This window comes from Aquarana catesbeiana, linkage group LG05 (genome assembly GCF_042186555.1).
Source record: "Aquarana catesbeiana isolate 2022-GZ linkage group LG05, ASM4218655v1, whole genome shotgun sequence".
NCBI lineage: Eukaryota > Metazoa > Chordata > Amphibia > Anura > Ranidae > Aquarana > Aquarana catesbeiana.
The window spans coordinates 289,975,916-289,983,637 of NC_133328.1; the positions used below are offsets into that span (position 1 = coordinate 289,975,916).

General features: G+C 41.3%; 1 long non-coding RNA gene across 1 annotated transcript in view; it reads left to right on the forward strand.

Moving 5' to 3' along the window:
• The window catches only part of LOC141144778 (uncharacterized), an 89,507-nt gene extending 84,436 nt beyond the window's left edge, over positions 1–5,071 (forward strand). Inside the window, exons 4-5 of the long non-coding RNA XR_012244466.1 lie at positions 446–673; positions 4,921–5,071. This is a non-coding gene — a long non-coding RNA (uncharacterized lncRNA). The remainder of the gene's footprint in view (positions 1–445; positions 674–4,920) is intronic.
• The last annotated feature ends 2,651 nt before the right edge of the window (positions 5,072–7,722 follow it).

A 7,722-nucleotide genomic window follows, 5' to 3' on the forward strand; every position in this document is an offset into this window, starting at 1 on the left:
TCCATGGGGTTTAAGAATTCAGATCTTTCCCACCATCACCCAGTTGGAGCCAGAATTTAAATCTGAATGGGAGGAGAATTTGCAGAGTTGCTCCAGTAAAATGATGGAGCTCCTATGCAAATATTATTCTGCCGAGTTGTCCCTTGTGGATAAGGAAATTGAGAAACTACACCATGACAATCCAGTAATTATTTCAGATAGTCTTTTTCCTACACGTGAAAATGAACTTAAAAGTAATTTAGAAACCTATGTAACAGAGATTTTAAAAACGAAGGAAAAAAAATATATCAGAGACAAACTAGCTTATGACAATAAACAAGCATATAATTGGTCTCAAAATAATTACAAAAGAAAAAAACGTAATAACCAAACACGTCAAACCAGACAGGCGAACAGTGAACCCAGTGATTCTGATTCATCCGTCTCTTCTATTTCCTCACTACAGGCACAAGAATTCACGCGGCTCACTAGAACTCAGGATCCACTGAATTCCAAACATCTTAGAGAAAATGTACTCACGGGCACAGTTAGACGCACGCCTAACCCTAAGACACCCATGGTCACTCGAGCGGGTGCGAATAAAAGCTTACTCACCAGCGCACCGACACATTCTGAATCTCTTTCTAACACTTGCACAACCACCTGTGCACTCACTATCGGCCCGAGCACTTCGGTAAGTAATGTTAACACTTTTTCTTCGCAGCAGGATTTTCGTCCAGCCCCAATTTTTGCACAATTGATGCCCGATGCCAAAAGAACCACGAATCTAGATTCGGGGAATTCCAAACCCCAGAAACTCAACTCGAGGTGATCAATATTTCCTCCTGTCCTCTCTCGGCAGAACAAATTTCTGTGTTAAAATTGGGCCTTACCTTTTGCCCTACGCAAAGGGTAGATCCTTTTGAATTGATCAAAGATCTCAATTTATTTTCGAGAAAACTCATGTTTAAAATTCTTTATGACAGACCACCTCCATCAATCCAGAGTTCATCTCTGGATAATCCCCTTTGGAGGGATATGTCCATCAATGACATCAAGGCCATGGAGGACCTAATGGAGCTGTGGGAGGAGGGAGGGATTAGTGAAACAGACCTGCTCGAGGCTCATGCCCTCGAAACGGCTGTTGACCCCTCTCCTCCTCCCCCACCTCCATTGGCCCATCCTCATCCTCTGTCTAGTGCCATACCTCGTAATTATAAACCTAAATCCTCCAAATTTCCTGCCCTTCAAGGTAATCCGAACGTATGGGCATTCACTAACCAAGTCACCAAAGAAATTATGGAAACTAAATGGAGAAACATCTCCGAAGCCAACCTGACTTCTTCCCAAACCAAGGCTTTAAAATCTTTACAATTAAATCAAAGCATTATAATTAAGCCTGCCGATAAGGGCGGCAACCTAGTGGTGATGGACAGGGGACAATATGAGTCCATGGTATTAGCTATTGTTCAGAATCGTGAGTGGTACCGCAAAGTATCACCAACTCATGTTACTTTGACTATTAACCGTTACCAACATCTAATAGGCTCGGCCTACCGAAGTGGTCTCATTAATAAGTCTACTTGGGAGTTTTTAAACGTTACATCTCCACGAACACCCACACTATACGCTCTCCCTAAAATTCATAAAAGTCAGACTAAACCCCCAGGCCGCCCGATTGTTTCTGGTAACGGCAGTCTCACCGAAACAGCCAGCCAATTAATCGATGACTCTCTTAGGCCCCACGTCGAGGGTTTGGTGTCCTATCTTCAGGACACCAATGACCTGCTACGCGCCCTCGATGGGATTTCCCTCCCCGCGGGCGCATGGCTGGTAGCCCTCGACGTGGAGGCCTTATATAACTCTATCCCCCATCAGCAGGGGGTAGAGATCGTCAAAGATTTTCTCTTTCAAAACCATGAGACATCATCTCAATATAACGAATTCATTTTGAATTTGTTAATGTTCATCCTCTCCAACAATATCTTCTTGTTTGGGGGATCCCACTACCTCCAGATACAGGGGGTGGCTATGGGGACCAAATGCGCCCCCTCTTATGCCAACCTGTATCTGGGGGGGTGGGAACGGGAATTATTTTCCCGAGATGACATGCAACAATATATGGAACTAATCCCCTTATGGAGGAGGTTTATTGACGACATTTTTTTCATATGGATAGGCCCCAAAGATCTTCTTTTGTCCTTTTTGGAAAGTCTAAAAACTAACAGGTACAACCTTAGATTCACGGTGGAGCTTAGTCAATCCAGTCTGACTTTTTTGGATACCCAAATCACAGTTAAATTTGACGGCAGTATCACAACAACCTTATACCGTAAACCGTCAGCAGGTAATTCCCTGCTGCATGCCAGCAGTTCTCATCCAGCCCCCTTGATTACAAGTGTGCCCTATGGGCAATACTTACGTGCTAAACGCAATTGTAGTGATGAGTCTGACTTTGAAAAGGAAGCTAAATGTTTACGTCTCCGTTTCTTGAACCGGGGATACAGCAAAAAGTGCCTTAAAAAAGCCTACCTTAGAGCTAAAAATCAAAATAGAGTTTCTCTCTTACACAACATTAGACCTAAAAAAGCCAATCCTGGCGTCAGACTCATCACTACTTATTCTAGTCAACATAAACAAATACGTGATATTCTCAACAAATATTGGTATTTGTTGATGGGAGATGAAAAAGTGGCAAAACACCTTAATTCATACCCAGAGATCACTTTCAGACGAAGTCGATCCCTGAGGGATTCATTGGTACAGAGCCACTATGAAAATCGTGTTGTTAAAATCAAAGATGCTGATAAAGGCAGCAGACCCTGCCACTGTTGTTCCTACTGCAGATATATTTTAGCTACTCGTAGCCTTTTGTTGCCTAACGGGGATTTGTTCAAACCAAAATTTGCAGTAACTTGTCAATCCATTGGTATAGTGTACATTATGCTATGCGAATGTAAAATGTTTTACATCGGGAAAACTAAGAGGCCCTTTTTCTGTCGAATTAGGGATCATGTTTCCCTTATACAGAAAAAAAGAATGGAGACCCCTATCAGCCGACATGTAGGCCTACAACATAATTTTGACGCTAACTGCTTACACTTTTTTGCTCTAGAACATATTCCCCCCGGTGTTAGAGGAGGAGACTATGACAAGCTCCTCCTACAAAAGGAGGCACGCTGGATACACAAACTGTCAGCTCTCCAACACCCAGGCATGAACGATGCGTTCAGTTTCAAGCCATTTATTTGAATAATCACAATACTCCTAACCTTGATGAGGCTCGCATCTTCTGCCTTGTATTACCCTTGCGATGTTTCTTCCCCCCTTTTTCTTTTCTCCTTTGTCCTTTTTCTTTATATTTTTTTATTATTTTTGGTCGTTTATTATACCCAGTATTTTTATGCTGTGCTATGGCATCACTTGTATGTTTGAGCCATAGATGATACTCAGTAATAGCTATAATATGACCATATATATTTTTATGTATGTTACATTTTTTGTCATTGAATTTCCACTGTTTTATCTGTACTACATCTTGCAGGCTGTGGCTGCAAACTTCACTTATGAAGTTTCTTTGGCTCTATATATTTCATGTATATTTTTTATTTTTTATTTTTTATTTTTAATTGCTCGCCGGAAGTATTCTCATATTGGGACTATCTTTGTCAATTTGGACCACACGGACGCCCCGGGCACCCACCATTGGGATGTTGAACCAATCGCCCCTATGGCTGGTGGCCCTTTAATTTGAGCCGGATCACGTCTGGTATGGGTTTTGGATACCGAATTATTGATATTAACATGAGCCTTTATTAATGAATTTATTGGGAATACATATACATATTTTTCTATCATTTTGTAAAATAAAAGCTGGCATTATGCCTCAATTTATATCTATTCCGCTTTTACCTTTCTTTTTCCCTTAACTAAAATGGCGCCTCCGGCGCCTTCATGCCCCATGGGCTTCTGAACCGCGCAGACATGCGCAGTAACTTCCACACACGTTGATGACGCCAGAGTTGACGTCACCGCGCTCCCCCACGTCCTGACGTGACCGGCCTCATTGAGCGTCCGCATCCCGGCGGCGAGAACAGACGCCGCCGTGATGGGGGTATATAAAGGCGGTTACACACCGCCCACAGCTCTGTCACCGGTGCGATCCTACAGAGGCAGCGTGATGCTCCCCTCAGTCTGCATGCCGGACCACTACTTGTGAAGTAAGTTTTCCCTGTGTGACACTGTCAGTAGTTGACAGTTAGTTACACTTTGAATTCTCCATTGACCCTTTATTGTTTTTCCTCTTCCATATTTAGAAAATATTTCTGCTGGCGATCGCTCCTTCTTGCAGCCATCAGTGAAATTTTTTCACCAATTTTTTCACTCGTTTATGATGTCATCTCCACCTATATGATATTATTTGCCGGTATACTTTTATGTTCCAGGTAATATATCTTAAATTGGTTCTACCTTTAGGGTACATATCCCTCTAAAATTATAAAAATTATATCATGAAAGAGCTTGGTTGCGATCCCCTCCCCCCCCCCTTTTTTTTCTATCTTTTCTAATCTTTGAATGTATCTTCCTTTTTAAAGGGCCGCTTCGTAAACTTTATATTCCCCTGTGGTCATAGCATGGCAGTGATATCCCTCATATATGTGAACTTTCCGGTTTGAAACTAGCAGCAGTACTGTCGATCTATTGAAATATTTATGTCGGATTAATGTGCTACAGCCTGGTAAGATGTATAAATTTTGATTGTTTACTTATATTTGATCAAAGTGTTCAATATCGAAATCTATATGCATGTATTTAAATTCTCTGTGTCAACCTTTGCCCTGATAATGGAATTTGTGCATATTCGAAGAAAAAATTCATTAGATGCTTTCTATTTATGTTTAAATGTATGTATTGATTTTTGCTTATTTTCCCATCATTTAGAGTCCGCCACAATCATTGCCTTTAAACTCCTGAAGAAGCTCGTATTAGAGCGAAACATGTCGAGAGCGGCAGATTGTCTTGGCACCTTTAAGTAGTTGCTTCTTGTTGCACTGTCTAATTGTGATATAACAAAAAAATTTTTCTTGGGTGACATTGTTTATGTCATAGTGTTCTTATTAACATGTCTTACTCCTGAAGTATGGCATAAATATTTTAATGTGATTCATATCAATAAATATTAATTTTATTCAATATGATTGTACAGAATTCTTTGAGTATACTGTTTATTAAATAGCACCTTAAAAGTCCCTGGGGAAGTTTTTTCCCCTCCCCCTTTGTCTCTAGGCTAAACAGCCTTTAGTTTCTGTTCATTACCTAATCATGGGATGTGGTGCTTACAGTTGACTATCTCTGTCCTCCCTATACTCTACTAAAGCTACAAGTTAGTGTAGTGCGACCTCTGCACAGTGTTCAGCTAAAGCTACCTGTAGAAGGTTGGTGGTGTTTTTCTGATCAAATCACTACCGCAGGCAGCTACATTATTTACACGTTAGTGTAGTGCGACCTCTGCACAGTGTTCAGCTAAAGCTACCTGTAGAAGGTTGGTGGTGTTTTTCTGATCCTATCACTACTGCAGGAAGCTACATTATTTACAAGTTAGTGTAGTGCGACCTCTGCACAGTGTTCAGCTAAAGCTACACATTAGTGTAGTGCGACCTCTGCACAGTGTTCAGCTAAAGCTACCTGTAGATGGTTGGTGGTGTTTTCCTGATCCTATCACTACCGCAGGCAGCTACATTATTTAAATGTTAGTGTAGTGTGTCCTTTGCACAGTGTCCAGCTAAAGCTACAAGTTAGTGTAGTGCGACCTCTGCACAGTGTTCAGCTAAAGCTACAAGTTATTGTAGTGTGACCTCTGCACAGTGTTCAGCTAAAGCTACAAGTTAGTGTAGTGCAACCTTTGCACAGTGTTCAGCTAAAGCTACAAGTTTGTGTAGTGCGACCTCTGCACCGTGTTCAGATAAAGTAACCTGTAGAAGGTTGGTGGTCTTTTCCTGATCCTTTCACTACCGCAGGCAGCTACATAATTTACAAGTTAGTATAGTGCGACCTCTGCACAGTGTTCAAGCTAAAGCTACCTGTAGAAGTTTGGTGGTGTTTTCCTGATCCTATCACTACCGCAGGCAGCTTCATTAGTTAAACATTAGTGTAGTGTATCCTCTGCACAGTGTTCAGCTAAAGCTACAAGTTAGTGTAGTGCGACATCTGCACAGTGGTCAGCTAAAGCTACAAGTTAGTGTAGTGCGACCTCTGCACAGTGGTCAGCTAAAGCTACAAGTTAGTGTAGTGCGACCTCTGCACAGTGTTCGAGCTAAAGCTACCTGTAGAATGTTGATGGTGTTTTCCTGATCCTATCACAACTGCAGGCAGCTACATTATTTAAACGTTAGTGTAGTGCGTCCTCTGCACAGTGTTCAGCTAAAGCTACCTGTAGAAGGTTGGTGGTGTTTTCCTGATCCTATCACTACTGCAGGCAGCTACATTATTTAAATGTTAGTGTAGTGTGTCCTCTGCACAGTGTTCAGCTAAAGCTAAAAAACAAATACTCCGCTTACACTGATTAACATGAGCTGCGACTAAAAAGTAGTAAACCGTAAATCTAATAAAAATCAAAAAGTCGCGCTAAGAACTGAGGGTGGCAACAGACAAGTGCCTAGAAAGCCTCATAAAAATATGAGGATGGGTAGTGGTCACTGAGTGAATTCATTTTTAAAAAGTACTAGTCGGTGTATAAATGCACTATGAAAATAAACAAAACAAAAAATAGCAATTGGTTGATGGGACACAGATATTGCTTACTATGTCCGTGAGGAATAATCAATATTGCGTGACTATATAAATGACAGGTGAATATCTCAAATACCAAAGAGAATATAATAATGTGACAGATCTGTGGCTATGGAAGCTATACCATAGCATATATGAATAAACAGTGTAAAAACAAAGGAAATTAAACCCAAAAAATATCCATGGCTAAACAAAAACAATATTAGTTAAAGTCCATCCATGCTAAGTAACATGCATGCAAAACGCAATAAAAAATGTCTCCAAGTGCTCAGTGAATACTGGAACAAAAACTTGCTATAGTGAAATAGGGTGCGTAGACAGACCTCCACCTCTCGGAAAAATGCTGCCTCTTACCAGATAAAATTGGTCTCTTAATTATAGGAGACCTGAAGGACGGATGGCTACAACCCCAGCCAGGGATCTGTAAAACATTCACTGAGCGTTCGAATCCAGGAACTATCTCCAACACTCACATCAGCATAGATAGGATGTATCCCCATGGAAAAAATAAAGTGCTCCACATAGCATAAAATCCAGCGTTTTATTGAGTATAAAAGTAAAGATTGCACTTACAGAATCGTTGTCATTAAAAAGCATATAGGAAAAGCCGGCCGGCTCCAAGGTAACCCGTGTCTTCCGGGTATGCGAATCGCGGTGTCGTCGGGACGTAGCTCCTCCTCCCTACGTCGTTTGGTCACAACAGGACGTGGTCACGGGATGCGAGCAACGTCCCGACGCACCGCTTAAATAGACACATTAACAGCATCTCATTGCTAAGGACGAAATGAAAACGCCATCTTGTTTAAGGGAAACGGTATGGGCAAATACAAAGCATTACCTTTATAATACATGTTCGGGGCAAAATGAAGGTATACACAAAGTCCCTATCAAGACTGTCAAAACCCAAACATACATAGCCAAAAATTACAAGACTGTTACTGTAACAGATTCGTT